General features: G+C 45.9%; 1 protein-coding gene across 2 annotated transcripts in view; it reads left to right on the top strand.

Moving 5' to 3' along the window:
• The window catches only part of TEX11 (testis expressed 11), a 963,534-nt gene that overhangs the window by 381,263 nt on the left and 564,095 nt on the right, over nt 1-18,176 (top strand). The gene's annotated exons all lie outside the window — the stretch shown is intronic.

Genomic DNA, 18,176 nt, shown 5'->3' with positions numbered 1-18,176 from the left:
GTAATTATGGATTCTGGCCTATACAGAAAATAAATTATGCAATTATTGAATGATACTGACACTTATAAAATGCTACATATCCTTCTAAAATTGTCAACGTGAAACGACATAACATTTTACAGGAAGGCTTTACTCAGGGGATTTTGACCGAGAATGAAACAAAATATTTAGATCGGGAATTTCCCATCATTCCTATATTCCATGCCCTCCCAAAAATCCACAAGGACATATTCCCTCCTCCTTTAAGACCCATAGTCTCTAGCATAGGTTCGCTCAATTAACGATTAGGAGAATGACTGGATAATCAATTACAACCTCTGGTAAAAAGATCTCCCAGCTATATCAAGGATAGCACGGAGGTTCTTAAAATCATGGACAATTTAAAATGGTCTGATAATTTCAGTTGGGTGACGTATGACATTACAGCCTTATATTCCTCAATCCCTCATGACAAAGCCATCTCAGCTCTCAGTGACCAATTAGACAAATACACGAATTATACAGACGATTTAAAGGAATACATTTTGGATGTCACCTCTCACCTTTTAAAACATAATTACTTTCTATTTGATATTTTCTACTTACAATGTTTAGGCTGCTCCATGGGGGCGAAATTTTCACCTTCTCTAGCAAACATTTATGTGTCTTGGTGGGAGGAACGCTACATTTACAACAATTTGAATGCATTTGTCAAAAACATTCATTATTGCGGTCGTTATATTGACGACGTTCTAATTAAATGGTCGGGCTCCCATACATCAGTTCATAATTTTACACAATATATCAACAACAATGATGATAATTTAATCTTCACTTACAACATGAACCCCAAGTCTTTGTCCTTCCTTGACATCACTCTAACAGGAGATTCCTCAAAATCAAACATTGTAAGCATTCTATATCGTAAACCAACAGCAGGAAACTCGTTCCTACATGCAGCTAGTGCACATCTTAGACATGTTATCGATAACCTCCCTATAGGAGAATATATACGTGCCAAAAGAATATGCACCAACAACCACACGTTCCTCACAGAATGTAACACCATAGACACTAGACTCATGGCACGAGGTTATTCAAAACAAAAGTTAAATTGAGCTAAAAACATAGCCAATGTGAAGTCGAGATCACAATATTTATACCCTGAGAAATTAGGTAAACCTCCCAAAAAAGATCGAAACATAAATCTAACTTTCTCTACTCCTTTCAACAATGAATATAGACACATTGTAACTATCATAAAGCGCTATTTTCCCATTTTGGATAAAGATCGTAGTCTAAGGGATATTCTTAAAACAGGCTGTAATTTTGTGGCTAGAAACTCTACCACAATAGGAAATCGTATTTTCCCTAGCATCTTTCCTAGAATTGCCCAAAAAAAAGAGTGCATGGCTGACCTGTACCAGTTCATACAAATGTGGCGGTACAAGATGTACCATGTGCATTATAATGTCAAATACCTCCATTCTAATTTCTTCATCCGACAACATCTCTTTCTCTATAAAATCTCTAATCAATTGCAACACTACCCACATAGTATATGTCCTATATTGTGACAAATGTGATATACAATATGTGGGTTGCACAATTAGACCACTAAAGAAAAGGGTGGCGGAGCATCTGGCAGACATAAGTAAATCTAAATAAAACTAACGTATCAGGAACAGCCAAACATTTTATTGAACTCCACCAATGTAACAAAAGTACATTGAAAGTCTGCGGTCTAGAGAGGGTATATTATCCTAAAAGAGGTGGAGATTGGGGAAAGGCATTATGGATTCTAAAATTGGACACCCGTTTCCCGCAAGGAATGAATTATAGAAATGATCTCATGTACATTTACTAATTTAATCTAATTCAATTCAGACTATTTCATAACATTAAGGCAAAAAACAATATTTTGAATGGTCAAACTTGCGTAAACTAAGTACTAATAGGCACTCATGACACTACATTATAACTTTACAGATATCATGTTCAAGACCAACTTACATATTTTTGACTACAGTAGGTCTTATATATATGGACTGCTCTCATTGCCTTATTTTCCATACCGAAATACAACATAATACGTGGGTATAAAATAGCTATGTCTAAAATAAAATAATTTGCTCATCATGCAAGATAACGCAAGATAGTAGAGAATAATTAAATATAATTGTAGAAATCATCAAACTATTCCACAATATAAAACATCATATATATCCGATCTGTTCTTCTGACTGTATACTGATCATCCCGTGGGGAGCTGTCCTTCAGCACCAGTTAACGTCATCTCTTAGTTATCTCAAATGGAGCTATCCTTCAGCACCACGGATACTATTAATACGCTTGATAGACTAACAAGAATATATGTTTATTGTCTTACTCAAAGAAAAAGATATAGATAGCAAAATGAAACATTTAAATTAATTAGCAACCATTGAATGATGTAAAAACACTCCTTATCTTACTAGCAAATTTTTCCATTTGATAACATATAGAGAGCTGTTTTTTTCACTCCCCTTTGATCACGTAAAAGTGTTAACACACCTGAACTTTCATTAAGATTGCCTGGCATCTATGTTTTTTGTGATAGTTCAATTATTTGTTATATTCTATTCCGTTCACTGAATTGATAGATTAACTGCCTGATTAGAACGATTAAAAATAATTTTAATAATATAGTATTAAAATATGGCTCCTATTAGCCCAATAAGACATATATTCAGGCTCAGACAAAGTGGTCAGGGATAGGAGATGGTCTATTAACTTGCAACGTATAGACCAAAATCTCCACTTGTAGTATAAAGTCCCGACACCCACTTGCTGAAAATTGATAGTACCAGCCCACCGGGCTCACAGCATGTGGTCGAAGAGAAAGAGACTCTGAAATCAGTCCTGATAAAACAGACCGCTACTGAGAGACTCTAAGACCACCAGCTGAAAAATTTGTTACAACCCTACGCGTTTCAGTGTCACTGATGCATGTGACACTTCATCATGGATTGTTTAATTGATTAAATGCCGGTTAAGCACGATTTCTGTGCTAACATTTGTAACTCCCGGCTCGTGCATGACTCTAATACAAATGGCCGCACACGAGCCGGCGAGGCTGAGAGCATTTGAAGGGCTAGAGCCCTCCCCCTGTACTGACGAGGCTGCCGACTCACCATCAATCATAGAAAGACACGTCACACCAGTGACGTATCAGGATTGCGGCGAGCCTCCTTGCAGCCCGGGCAATCAGGATGAAGTGTGACGACACGGCGTCCTTCGTAACCATGGAGACCTCATGATCAGGGGTGTTTAGCTGTTGAATACTTCTTGAAGGGTACGGGCACACAATTTCAGACCCATAATGATTTTGTTGGAATATTGCTTAAATTCATTCTAGAGCATAATTTTTTCATGTTCGACCAGAAGATTTACCACCAGCTCAGAGGAGTAGCGATGGGAAGCCCTTGTGCTCCCACATACGCAAATCTATATCTGGGCTGGTGGGAACAAGAATTTGTCTTCAATGAAGAAATGGAGAAATGGACATCGTGCATTTTGCTATGGCTGAGATTTATAGACGATATTTTGATCCTCTGGAAAGGTACGAAGGCAGAATTTGAGGAATTCGTGGCAACTCTTAATGTGAACAATCTGGGTCTATTTTTTACGTGTGAGATCAATGAGAGCAAGATAACTTTCCTTGATGTTATGATCTCCAAAACACCATCTGGGAATATTCAAACCAATATGTTCAGAAAGGAGAGTGCCACGAATAGTCTCCTCAGATGGGAAAGCATCCATCCAGTTAACCTTAAACGTGGTATACCTAAGGGCCAATTCCTTAGGGTGATACGCAATTGCTCTACAATCTCGGACTATAAAATGTCAGCTAGGGAATTGGAGGGTAGGTTTAAACGAAGAGGATATCCTAAATATGTTCTAAAACAAGCCTATCAGAATGCACTAGGATGTAATCGAAATGACTTTCTTAATCCTAAACCACGTATCAAGGATGATGACACTATACGGATTATTGGTACTAGAGATGAGCGAACTTATGAAAAGTTCGGTTCGGCAAGTTCGCTGAATTTCGTGCAAAAGTTCGATTCGGACCGAACTAGTTCTGACCGAACCTGTAATACAAGAAAGCCCCTAAAAATCGTGTATAACACTGTTTTAAAGCCCTAGAAGCCCTGTATAACACTCTTAGGTCACCCATGAGTGTATCCAAGTACTTTTGAGCTGTCTTTAATGCAAAGTTGGTGTCAAAGTTACGCCAACATGTATGGCTCTAGGAAAACGGATGGGACACGGAGATAACTAACAGAAACCACTGCACTTGTGCATGTTGTATGCTTAATGCATTGTTAAAAAAGGTACAAAAATTAACCATTTTAGGCGGCTGATGCCTGCCAGGGTTCATACATATAAGGTGGTAAAAGAAGAAGCAATGGCTTTTGACAAGCCCTCCAAAAATTGACCCTTTTTATTGGCAGATGCCTGCCGGGGTTCTTCCATACATGGATGTAAAAGCATTAAAGCAACAAGCAATGGCTTTTGACAAGCCCTCCAAAAATTCACCCTTTTTATTGGCAGATGCCTGCCGGGGTTCTTCCATACATGGATGTAAAAGCAACAAGCAATGGCTTTTCACAAGCCCTCCAAAAATTGACCCTTTTTATTGGCAGATGCGTGCCGGGGTTCTTCCATACATGGATGTAAAAGCATTAAAGCAACAAGCAATGGCTTTTGACAAGCCCTCCAAAAATTGACCCTTTTTATTGGCAGATGCCTGCCGGGGTTCTTCCATACATGGATGTAAAAGCAACAAGCAATGGCTTTTGACAAGCCCTCCAAAAATTGACCCTTTTTATTGGCAGATGCCTGCCGGGGTTCTTCCATACATGGATGTAAAAGCAACAAGCAATGGCTTTTCACAAGCCCTCCAAAAATTTACCCTTTTTATTGGCAGATGCCTGCCGGGGTTCTTCCATACATGGATGTAAAAGCATTAAAGCAACAAGCAATGGCTTTTGACAAGCCCTCCAAAAATTGACCCTTTTTATTGGCAGATGCCTGCCGGGGTTCTTCCATACATGGATGTAAAAGCAACAAGCAATGGCTTTTGACAAGCCCTCCAAAAATTGACCCTTTTTATTGGCAGATGCCTGCCGGGGTTCTTCCATACATGGATGTAAAAGCAACAAGCAATGGCTTTTCACAAGCCCTCCAAAAATTGACCCTTTTTATTGGCAGATGCCTGCCGGGGTTCTTCCATACATGGATGTAAAAGCATTAAAGCAACAAGCAATGGCTTTTCACAAGCCCTCCAAAAATTGACCCTTTTTATTGGCAGATGCCTGCCGGGGTTCTTCCATACATGGATGTAAAAGCAACAAGCAATGGCTTTTCACAAGCCCTCCAAAAATTGACCCTTTTTATTGGCAGATGCCTGCCGGGGTTCTTCCATACATGGATGTAAAAGCAACAAGCAATGGCTTTTCACAAGCCCTCCAAAAATTGACCCTTTTTATTGGCAGATGCCTGCCGGGGTTCTTCCATACATTGATGTAAAAGCAACAATCAATGGCTTTTCACAAGCCCTCCAAAAATTGACCCTTTTTATTGGCAGATGCCTGCCGGGGTTCTTCCATACATGGATGTAAAAGCATTAAAGCAACAAGCAATGGCTTTTGACAAGCCCTCCAAAAATTGACCCTTTTTATTGGCAGATGCCTGCCGGGGTTCTTCCATACATGGATGTAAAAGCATTAAAGCAACAAGCAATGGCTTTTCACAAGCCCTCCAAAAATTGACCCTTTTTATTGGCAGATGCCTGCCGGGGTTCTTCCATACATGGATGTAAAAGCATTAAAGCAACAAGCAATGGCTTTTGACAAGCCCTCCAAAAATTGACCCTTTTTATTGGCAGATGCCTGCCGGGGTTCTTCCATACATGGATGTAAAAGCATTAAAGCAACAAGCAATGGCTTTTGACAAGCCCTCCAAAAATTGACCCTTTTTATTGGCAGATGCCTGCCGGGGTTCTTCCATACATGGATGTAAAAGCAACAAGCAATGGCTTTTCACAAGCCCTCCAAAAATTGACCCTTTTTATTGGCAGATGCCTGCCGGGGTTCTTCCATACATGGATGTAAAAGCATTAAAGCAACAAGCAATGGCTTTTGACAAGCCCTCCAAAAATTGACCCTTTTTATTGGCAGATGCCTGCCGGGGTTCTTCCATACATGGATGTAAAAGCAACAAGCAATGGCTTTTGACAAGCCCTCCAAAAATTGACCCTTTTTATTGGCAGATGCCTGCCGGGGTTCTTCCATACATGGATGTAAAAGCAACAAGCAATGGCTTTTCACAAGCCCTCCAAAAATTTACCCTTTTTATTGGCAGATGCCTGCCGGGGTTCTTCCATACATGGATGTAAAAGCATTAAAGCAACAAGCAATGGCTTTTGACAAGCCCTCCAAAAATTGACCCTTTTTATTGGCAGATGCCTGCCGGGGTTCTTCCATACATGGATGTAAAAGCAACAAGCAATGGCTTTTCACAAGCCCTCCAAAAATTGACCCTTTTTATTGGCAGATGCCTGCCGGGGTTCTTCCATACATGGATGTAAAAGCAACAAGCAATGGCTTTTCACAAGCCCTCCAAAAATTGACCCTTTTTATTGGCAGATGCCTGCCGGGGTTCTTCCATACATGGATGTAAAAGCAACAAGCAATGGCTTTTCACAAGCCCTCCAAAAATTGACCCTTTTTATTGGCAGATGCCTGCCGGGGTTCTTCCATACATTGATGTAAAAGCAACAATCAATGGCTTTTCACAAGCCCTCCAAAAATTGACCCTTTTTATTGGCAGATGCCTGCCGGGGTTCTTCCATACATGGATGTAAAAGCATTAAAGCAACAAGCAATGGCTTTTGACAAGCCCTCCAAAAATTGACCCTTTTTATTGGCAGATGCCTGCCGGGGTTCTTCCATACATGGATGTAAAAGCATTAAAGCAACAAGCAATGGCTTTTCACAAGCCCTCCAAAAATTGACCCTTTTTATTGGCAGATGCCTGCCGGGGTTCTTCCATACATGGATGTAAAAGCATTAAAGCAACAAGCAATGGCTTTTGACAAGCCCTCCAAAAATTGACCCTTTTTATTGGCAGATGCCTGCCGGGGTTCTTCCATACATGGATGTAAAAGCAACAAGCAATGGCTTTTCACAAGCCCTCCAAAAATTGACCCTTTTTATTGGCAGATGCCTGCCGGGGTTCTTCCATACATGGATGTAAAAGCAACAAGCAATGGCTTTTCACAAGCCCTCCAAAAATTGACCCTTTTTATTGGCAGATGCCTGCCGGGGTTCTTCCATACATTGATGTAAAAGCAACAATCAATGGCTTTTCACAAGCCCTCCAAAAATTGACCCTTTTTATTGGCAGATGCCTGCCGGGGTTCTTCCATACATGGATGTAAAAGCATTAAAGCAACAAGCAATGGCTTTTGACAAGCCCTCCAAAAATTGACCCTTTTTATTGGCAGATGCCTGCCGGGGTTCTTCCATACATGGATGTAAAAGCATTAAAGCAACAAGCAATGGCTTTTCACAAGCCCTCCAAAAATTGACCCTTTTTATTGGCAGATGCCTGCCGGGGTTCTTCCATACATGGATGTAAAAGCATTAAAGCAACAAGCAATGGCTTTTGACAAGCCCTCCAAAAATTGACCCTTTTTATTGGCAGATGCCTGCCGGGGTTCTTCCATACATGGATGTAAAAGCATTAAAGCAACAAGCAATGGCTTTTGACAAGCCCTCCAAAAATTGACCCTTTTTATTGGCAGATGCCTGCCGGGGTTCTTCCATACATGGATGTAAAAGCAACAAGCAATGGCTTTTCACAAGCCCTCCAAAAATTGACCCTTTTTATTGGCAGATGCCTGCCGGGGTTCTTCCATACATGGATGTAAAAGCATTAAAGCAACAAGCAATGGCTTTTGACAAGCCCTCCAAAAATTGACCCTTTTTATTGGCAGATGCCTGCCGGGGTTCTTCCATACATGGATGTAAAAGCAACAAGCAATGGCTTTTGACAAGCCCTCCAAAAATTGACCCTTTTTATTGGCAGATGCCTGCCGTGGTTCTTCCATACATGGATGTAAAAGCAACAAGCAATGGCTTTTCACAAGCCCTCCAAAAATTTACCCTTTTTATTGGCAGATGCCTGCCGGGGTTCTTCCATACATGGATGTAAAAGCATTAAAGCAACAAGCAATGGCTTTTGACAAGCCCTCCAAAAATTGACCCTTTTTATTGGCAGATGCCTGCCGGGGTTCTTCCATACATGGATGTAAAAGCAACAAGCAATGGCTTTTCACAAGCCCTCCAAAAATTGACCCTTTTTATTGGCAGATGCCTGCCGGGGTTCTTCCATACATGGATGTAAAAGCAACAAGCAATGGCTTTTCACAAGCCCTCCAAAAATTGACCCTTTTTATTGGCAGATGCCTGCCGGGGTTCTTCCATACATGGATGTAAAAGCAACAAGCAATGGCTTTTCACAAGCCCTCCAAAAATTGACCCTTTTTATTGGCAGATGCCTGCCGGGGTTCTTCCATACATTGATGTAAAAGCAACAATCAATGGCTTTTCACAAGCCCTCCAAAAATTTACCCTTTTTATTGGCAGATGCCTGCCGGGGTTCTTCCATACATGGATGTAAAAGCATTAAAGCAACAAGCAATGGCTTTTGACAAGCCCTCCAAAAATTGACCCTTTTTATTGGCAGATGCCTGCCGGGGTTCTTCCATACATGGATGTAAAAGCATTAAAGCAACAAGCAATGGCTTTTCACAAGCCCTCCAAAAATTGACCCTTTTTATTGGCAGATGCCTGCCGGGGTTCTTCCATACATGGATGTAAAAGCATTAAAGCAACAAGCAATGGCTTTTGACAAGCCCTCCAAAAATTGACCCTTTTTATTGGCAGATGCCTGCCGGGGTTCTTCCATACATGGATTTAAAAGCAACAAGCAATGGCTTTTCACAAGCCCTCCAAAAATTGACCCTTTTTATTGGCAGATGCCTGCCGGGGTTCTTCCATACATGGATGTAAAAGCAACAAGCAATGGCTTTTCACAAGCCCTCCAAAAATTGACCCTTTTTATTGGCAAGCGTGAGTAGTAGCAGCACATTAAAAGACACTGGACGACAGTCACAGGACAAAGCCCTGTGGTGGGGCAGGCCTGCTTGTAGCAGACGGGCGGCAGTGGAGGTGTATTGGTGGTAGTAGTCGAGGTAGCCAACACAGACAGCAAGGGTGCAAGCAGTAGTAGCAGTAGTAGCAGCACATTAAAAAAAGAGACTGGACAGTCACAGGAGGACATAGCCCTGTGGTGGGGCAGGCCTCAGGCCTGCTTGTAGCAGACGGCAGTGGAGGTGTATTGGTGGTAGTAGAGGTAGACTAGCCAACACAGACAGCAAGGGTGGTAGACTGGTAGTAGCAGCAGCACATTAAAAAAAGAGACTGGACGACAGTCACAGGACATAGCCCTGTGGTGGGGTAGGCCTGCTTGTAGCAGACGGGCGGCAGTGTAGGTGTATTGGTGGTAGTAGAGGTACTAGCCAAAACAGACAGCAAGGGTGCAAGCAGTAGTAGCAGTAGTAGCAGCACATTAAAAAAAAGAGACTGGACAGTCACAGGAGGACAAAGCCCTGTAGTGGGGCAGGCCTCAGGCCTGCTTGTAGCAGACAGCAGTGGAGGTGTATTGGTGGTAGTAGAGGTAGACTAGCCAACACAGACAGCAAGGGTGGTAGACTGGTAGTAGCAGCAGCACATTAAAAAAAGAGACTGGACGACAGTCACAGGACAAAGCCCTGTGGTGGGGTAGGCCTGCTTGTAGCAGACGGGCGGCAGTGGAGGTGTATTGGTGGTAGTAGAGGTAGCCAACACAGACAGCAAGGGTGGTAGTAGTAGTAGTAGTAGTAGCACATTAAAAAAAGAGACTGGACAGTCACAGGAGGACAAAGCCCTGTGGTGGGGCAGGCCTCAGGCCTGCTTGTAGCAGACGGGCGGCAGTGGAGGTGTATTGGTGGTAGTAGTCGAGGTAGCCAACACAGACAGCAAGGGTGCAAGCAGTAGTAGCAGTAGTAGCAGCACATTAAAAAAAGAGACTGGACAGTCAGAGGAGGACAAAGCCCTGTGGTGGGGCAGGCCTCAGGCCTGCTTGTAGCAGACGGGCGGCAGTGGAGGTGTATTGGTGGTAGTAGTCGAGGTAGCCAACACAGACAGCAAGGGTGCAAGCAGTAGTAGCAGTAGTAGCAGCACATTAAAAAAAGAGACTGGACAGTCAGAGGAGGACAAAGCCCTGTGGTGGGGCAGGCCTCAGGCCTGCTTGTAGCAGACGGGCGGCAGTGGAGGTGTATTGGTGGTAGTAGTCGAGGTAGCCAACACAGACAGCAAGGGTGCAAGCAGTAGTAGCAGTAGTAGCAGCACATTAAAAAAAGAGACTGTACAGTCACAGGAGGACAAAGCCCTGTGGTGGGGCAGGCCTCAGGCCTGCTTGTAGCAGACGGGCGGCAGTGGTGGTGTATTGGTGGTAGTAGTCGAGGTAGCCAACACAGACAGCAAGGGTGCAAGCAGTAGTAGCAGTAGTAGCAGCACATTAAAAAAAAGAGACTGGACAGTCACAGGAGGACAAAGCCCTGTAGTGGGGCAGGCCTCAGGCCTGCTTGTAGCAGATGGCAGTGTAGGTGTATTGGTGGTAGTAGAGGTACTAGCCAACACAGACAGCAAGGGTGCAAGCAGTAGTAGCAGTAGTAGCAGCACATTAAAAAAAGAGACTGGAGAGTCACAGGACAAAGCCCTCTGGTGGGGCAGGCCTGCTTGTAGCAGACGGCACTGGGGTGGATTGGTGGTAGAAGTAGTAGCAGCTGCAGCACCAACAGCGGCACATTAAAAAAAGAGTGGATAGGACAGAATCCCATAGTAGCAGGCGGCAGTAGCAGGCGGCAGCAGCAGCAGCGATGTCAGATCTAATCAGTGGCATCAGGCACAGGGGTTTTAAAATCCTCACCGATCCACGCTTGATTCATTTTCAGAAACGTGAGATTTTCCAAGCTGTTGGCGGACAATCTTGTTCGCTTAGGGGTGATGAAGCCCCCTGCTGCGCTGAATACCCTCTCTGACGCTACACTGGAGGGTGGACAAGACAGTACACCCATGGCAAACTGGGCCAGTTCTTGCCAATGATCCAATCTGCTGACCCAGAAGTCCATGGGGTCTGGGATCAGCATTTCTGACGGAGAAAGGGCACAGTCCAAGTACGAGTGAACCTGGTTGTTTAGGTGCTGCACCTGGAGATGGTGAACATCCCTTTGGTGACTAGTGCTACGATGTGTGTCAGGTCGGGGTATTGGATGTAAAAATGTTGTCATCATATTTTCCAAACTGAATTGGCTGCTGCTGCTGCTGCCGCTGCTGCCACGGCTGCCGCCTATTGCAGAGGTAGCTCTGCCAGAGGCGGTGGAACGATGAGACAGTGGGGAGCGGAGAGTGGCCCCCCGGTCAGACATGCTTGCAGCGGGTGTCTGAAAGCCATGACAAGCTGGCTGCATAGCTTCTCTCTATAATAAGCCAATTTTGCCTCCCTCTCGGAAGGCGCAAAAAACTCCCCCATTCTGGCTTTATACCGAGGGTCTAAAAGTGTGGCTATCCAGTAGTCATCTCTTTGCTTCATGCTAACAATACGACAGTCAGCGCGCAAGTAACGAAGCATACAGCTCGCCATCCTGGCCAGCGTTTCAGAGGGCCCGGTTGGTTCCATCTCCGCCCCATACTGCCATGGTTGTCTATCATCAAGGTCGTCGTCAGACTCGTCATCACCACCATCACTGTCATGTTGTGCGGCTGCCTCGTCCCCTATCCCTTCCTGTGATTCCATCTCCAAATCCAGCTCCTCTTCAGGTCCTGTTTCCTCATCCTCCTCCTCCTCCTCCTCAACATCCATAGCCAGATGTGATCCTTCCTCCATCCTTTGCTGAATCATCGCTGTGAGCGTTTGCTCCATAATGAATATCAGCGGCATAGCATCGTTCATTCCGCTAGCGTCACGGCTCACAAATCGTGTGGCCTCTTCAAAGGGCCTCAAAACGCGACATGCGTCTCTAACCAGCTGCCAGTGCCTGAGCTCGAAATTACACTGGCTCCAAACGCTGCCCGTCTGCTGCATCAGGAAATCATTCACGGCTTTCCGCTGTTCGTACAGACGGTCCAACATGTGCAGAGTGGAATTCCATCGTGTTGGAACGTCGCAAATCAGGCTGTGTTCTGGGAGATTGTTTTGACGCTGCAAGTCCAGGAGGGCGTGCTTAAATGCATACGAACGTCTAAAGCGAACGCAAACCCTCCTGGACATGGCCAGCACACCCTTCAAACCAACATATGACTTTAAGAAGCGTGTTATGACCAGATTGATCACATGTGCCATGCAAGGAGCGTGTGTCAGGTGACCTAGACGCAGTGCAGCCACAACGTTCTTGCCGTTATCAGAGACAACATTGCCCAGTGTGAGTTTCAGAGGAGACAGCCAGCGTGCGATTTCCTCCTTGATGCACAGCAGCAGCTCCTGCCCTGTGTGGCTTTTCTTGCCCTGGCTCAGCAGGTGTAAGACAGCGTTGTGGCGCTTCACCTTGCACCTATGAAAAGAGGAGGGAGGAGGAGTGGAAGATACGCTGTGTCCTGTCGGGGACGGGAAGACCTCCAAGGAGGAAGGCAAGGAGGAGGAGGAGGAGTAGGAGGAGAAGGATGGTAGGCGCCTGGTGTCCGGAGTTGAACTAGAAACATACAAGCGTGGAGGTGGTAATGCCTGGCATTGCTGCGGTGGTGCATCGGACTGCAAAATATTGACCCAGTGGGCCGTGAAAGACATGTACTGTCCCTGCCCATAGTTGCTGCTCCACGTGTCGACGGTGGCATGTACCCTGCTGCACACGGATAATTGCAAGGACTTGGACACCTTTTCCTCCACATGCTTGTGCAAGGCAGGGACAGCTGTTTTGGAGAAGTAATGTCGGCTAGGTATTCGGCACCTAGGCCGAGCGCACGCCATCAATTGCTTGAAGCCGGCGGAGTCGACCAGGTGGTACGGCAGCGACTGCACCACCAACAACTTAGCCAGGTGTGAATTAAGCCGCACGACAAGTGGATGACTGGGTATATATTGTTGCTTATTGGACAACGATTCCGTAATGGATAACTGACGGGACATAGGAGGAGCACTAGATGACAGTGATGATGATGATGACAACGACATGGTGGATAAGGCCTGGCTACTACTTAGATGACAGGGACTCGGAGCAGCAGCAGCAGCGAAAGAGGGGTCTTCATTAGATGTACATGATGGTGGGGCATGTTGATTGTCCCACATGGCCTTGTGATGCCGTTCCATGTGTTTACGTAGAGCAGTAGTTCCTACATTGCTGCCCTGCCCACGCCTTACTTTCTGCTTGCAGATACGGCACTGTGCCATGTTTTCCTCCTCCGGGAAGGTACAGAAAAATTGCCACACGGCAGAGTACCGTAAAGAGGTAGTACCACGTCCACCACCACCACCACCACCACCACAACCACCCGAGCTTGCCCCTTGTCTGGCAGGCTTTTTTCGGGAGCCTACACCAGCATCTGTGTCGCCGTCACCGGCTCCTGAGCTGACCCTACCGCTGCAACGTTTTGCAGATTGACTTCTGCCCCTACCTCGGCTTGGCTGTTTATCACATCCAGTGCCGCTACTACTACCCTCCTCCTCTGACGCCGTCATCACCTCGTCACCTGGTTCCCACGTCCTGTCTAAAACAACATCATCATCATAGCCTTCCTCATCATCCCCGCCACTTCTGTCACTGTGTTGTGAATGTGATGTGACATCATGGCGGGCTCCATGCCCCCCCTCATTACTGCGTCTGCCACCACGGCTACCACCACCAACACCCCCACTACCGCAGCTATGCGTCTCGGTCACCGCTTCCACCTCCACCACCGCCGCAACACACTCCGTTGGCTGACTCGCGGAAAACAAATCATCATCATCACTATGTTGTTCAGTATCTTCCTTCGCACCCGAGGAGATGTCTCTTAGGACTCTCAGGAAAGATGGCTTCCCGCTAGGAAGGGGGAGCGAAGACATAGATGATGGAATGGAAACGCTAGAAATACCTATATTACTACTGTCACCGTGCCAAGGAACTGTAGAGGATCTGGAATCCAACGAAACCTGGCTTGAAGCCAGATCGTCAGAGTCTTCCTGCTGAGATGACCGCGAGCCAGCCAACCAGTCCACAATGGCCGTATTGTCTAAAGTAACCCGCCCACCGGAGGAGATGGACAAGTCTGGCTTGCTGATACTACTACGAGCAGGCACATGGCAGCTGCTACTAGTGGAACTGGGCACATGTCTTGTGCCACAAATGCTGCTACTGGGTCTGGCACCAACAGATCCAACATTTGGACTGGAAGAGGAGACGGCATGGGTGTTTCTTCCTCTACCCCGTCCTTTCACAACCTTTTTTTTCCCAGACATTTCAGAGCCCCTTCTAAAAGCGTATTCACACACTGACACTGGCTTGGCAAATGGCAATGAATGAGAATTTCAATCAGCCTCGCTGCAGTGCACTCAGGGAATGCTGGGCCTTGTAGTACTACTAGGCTGCCTGTATGGCAAGTTGGATTGTTATCCTGTTAATAACGGCCAGGGATGAGCCCCTTTTAAAAGCGTATTCACACACGGACACTGGCTTGGCAAATGGCAATGAATGAGAATTTCAATCAGCCTCGCTGCAGTGCACTCAGGGAATGCTGGGCCTTGTAGTACTACTAGGCTGCCTGTATGGCAAGTTGGATTGTTATCCTGTTAATAACGGCCAGGGATGAGCCCCTTTTAAAAGCGTATTCACACACGGACACTGGCTTGGCAAATGGCAATGAATGAGAATTTCAATCAGCCTCGCGGCAGTGCACTCAGGGAATGCTGGGCCTTGTAGTACTTCTAGGCTGCCTGTATGGCAAGTTGGATTGTTATTCCTGTTAATAACGGCCAGGGATGAGCCCCTTTTAAAAGCGTATTCACACACGGACACTGGCTTGGCAAATGGCAATGAATGAGAATTTCAATCAGCCTTGCTGCAGTGCACTCAGGGAATGCTGGGCCTTGTAGTACTACTAGGCTGCCTGTATGGCAAGTTGGATTGTTATCCTGTTAATAACGGCCAGGGATGAGCCCCTTTTAAAAGCGTATTCACACACGGACACTGGCTTGGCAAATGGCAATGAATGAAAATTTCAATCAGCCTCGCTGCAGTGCACTCAGGGAATGCTGGGCCTTGTAGTACTACTAGGCTGCCTGTATGGCAAGTTGGATTGTTATCCTGTTAACGGCCAGGGATGAGCCCCTTTTAAAAGCGTATTCACACACGGACACTGGCTTGGCAAATGGCAATGAATGAGAATTTCAATCAGCCTCGCGGCAGTGCACTCAGGGAATGCTGGGCCTTGTAGTACTTCTAGGCTGCCTGTATGGCAAGTTGGATTGTTATTCCTGTTAATAACGGCCAGGGATGAGCCCCTTTTAAAAGCGTATTCACACACGGACACTGGCTTGGCAAATGGCAATGAATGAGAATTTCAATCAGCCTCGCGGCAGTGCACTCAGGGAATGCTGGGCCTTATAGTACTTCTAGGCTGCCTGTATGGCAAGTTGGATTGTTATTCCTGTTAATAACAGCCAGGGATGAGCCCCTTTTAAAAGCGTATTCACACACGGACACTGGCTTGGCAAATGGCAATGAATGAGAATTTCAATCAGCCTCGCTGCAGTGCACTCAGGGAATGCTGGGCCTTGTAGTACTACTAGGCTGCCTGTATGGCAAGTTGGATTGTTATCCTGTTAATAACGGCCAGGGATGAGCCCCTTTTAAAAGCGTATTCACACACGGACACTGGCTTGGCAAATGGCAATGAATGAGAATTTCAATCAGCCTCGCTGCAGTGCACTCAGGGAATGCTGGGCCTTGTAGTACTACTAGGCTGCCTGTATGGCAAGTTGGATTGTTATCCTGTTAATAACGGCCAGGGATGAGCCCCTTTTAAAAGCGTATTCACACACGGACACTGGCTTGGCAAATGGCAATGAATGAGAATTTCAATCAGCCTCGCGGCAGTGCACTCAGGGAATGCTGGGCCTTATAGTACTTCTAGGCTGCCTGTATGGCAAGTTGGATTGTTATTCCTGTTAATAACGGCCAGGGATGAGCCCCTTTTAAAAGCGTATTCACACACGGACACTGGCTTGGCAAATGGCAATGAATGAGAATTTCAATCAGCCTCGCTGCAGTGCACTCAGGGAATGCTGGGCCTTGTAGTACTACTAGGCTGCCTGTATGGCAAGTTGGATTGTTATCCTGTTAATAACGGCCAGGGATGAGCCCCTTTTAAAAGTGTATTCACACACGGACACTGGCTTGGCAAATGGCAATGAATGAGAATTTCAATCAGCCTCGCTGCAGTGCACTCAGGGAATGCTGGGCCTTGTAGTACTTCTAGGCTGCCTGTATGGCAAGTTGGATTGTTATTCCTGTTAATAACGGCCAGGGATGAGCCCCTTTTAAAAGCGTATTCACACACGGACACTGGCTTGGCAAATGGCAATCAATGAGAATTTCAATCAGCCTCGCGGCAGTGCACTCAGGGAATGCTGGGCCTTGTAGTACTTCTAGGCTGCCTGTATGGCAAGTTGGATTGTTATTCCTGTTAATAACGGCCAGGGATGAGCCCCTTTTAAAAGCGTATTCACACACAGACACTGGCTTGGCAAATGGCAATGAATGAGAATTTCAATCAGCCTCGCGGCAGTGCACTCAGGGAATGCTGGGCCTTATAGTACTTCTAGGCTGCCTGTATGGCAAGTTGGATTGTTATTCCTGTTAATAACGGCCAGGGATGAGCCCCTTTTAAAAGCGTATTCACACACGGACACTGGCTTGGCAAATGGCAATGAATGAGAATTTCAATCAGCCTCGCTGCAGTGCACTCAGGGAATGCTGGGCCTTGTAGTACTACTAGGCTGCCTGTATGGCAAGTTGGATTGTTATCCTGTTAATAATGGCCAGGGATGAGCCCCTTTTAAAAGCGTATTCACACACGGACACTGGCTTGGCAAATGGCAATGAATGAGAATTTCAATCAGCCTCGCTGCAGTGCACTCAGGGAATGCTGGGCCTTGTAGTACTTCTAGGCTGCCTGTATGGCAAGTTGGATTGTTATTCCTGTTAATAACGGCCAGGGATGAGCCCCTTTTAAAAGCGTATTCACACACGGACACTGGCTTGGCAAATGGCAATGAATGAGAATTTCAATCAGCCTCGCTGCAGTGCACTCAGGGAATGCTGGGCCTTGTAGTACTACTAGGCTGCCTGTATGGCAAGTTGGATTGTTATCCTGTTAATAACGGCCAGGGATGAGCCCCTTTTAAAAGCGTATTCACACACGGACACTGGCTTGGCAAATGGCAATGAATGAGAATTTCAATCAGCCTCGCGGCAGTGCACTCAGGGAATGCTGGGCCTTATAGTACTTCTAGGCTGCCTGTATGGCAAGTTGGATTGTTATTCCTGTTAATAACGGCCAGGGATGAGCCCCTTTTAAAAGCGTATTCACACACGGACACTGGCTTGGCAAATGGCAATGAATGAGAATTTCAATCAGCCTCGCTGCAGTGCACTCAGGGAATGCTGGGCCTTGTAGTACTACTAGGCTGCCTGTATGGCAAGTTGGATTGTTATCCTGTTAATAATGGCCAGGGATGAGCCCCTTTTAAAAGCGTATTCACACACGGACACTGGCTTGGCAAATGGCAATGAATGAGAATTTCAATCAGCCTCGCTGCAGTGCACTCAGGGAATGCTGGGCCTTGTAGTACTTCTAGGCTGCCTGTATGGCAAGTTGGATCGTTATTCCTGTTAATAACGGCCAGGGATGAGCCCCTTTTAAAAGCGTATTCACACACGGACACTGGCTTGGCAAATGGCAATGAATGAGAATTTCAATCAGCCTCGCGGCAGTGCACTCAGGGAATGCTGGGCCTTGTAGTACTTCTAGGCTGCCTGTATGGCAAGTTGGATTGTTATTCCTGTTAATAAC

Source organism: Rhinoderma darwinii, chromosome 8 (assembly GCF_050947455.1).
Source record: "Rhinoderma darwinii isolate aRhiDar2 chromosome 8, aRhiDar2.hap1, whole genome shotgun sequence".
Classification (NCBI taxonomy): domain Eukaryota; kingdom Metazoa; phylum Chordata; class Amphibia; order Anura; family Rhinodermatidae; genus Rhinoderma; species Rhinoderma darwinii.
The sequence above is the reverse complement of the archived record's forward strand: the minus strand, read 5'-3'. Positions and strand labels throughout refer to the sequence as shown.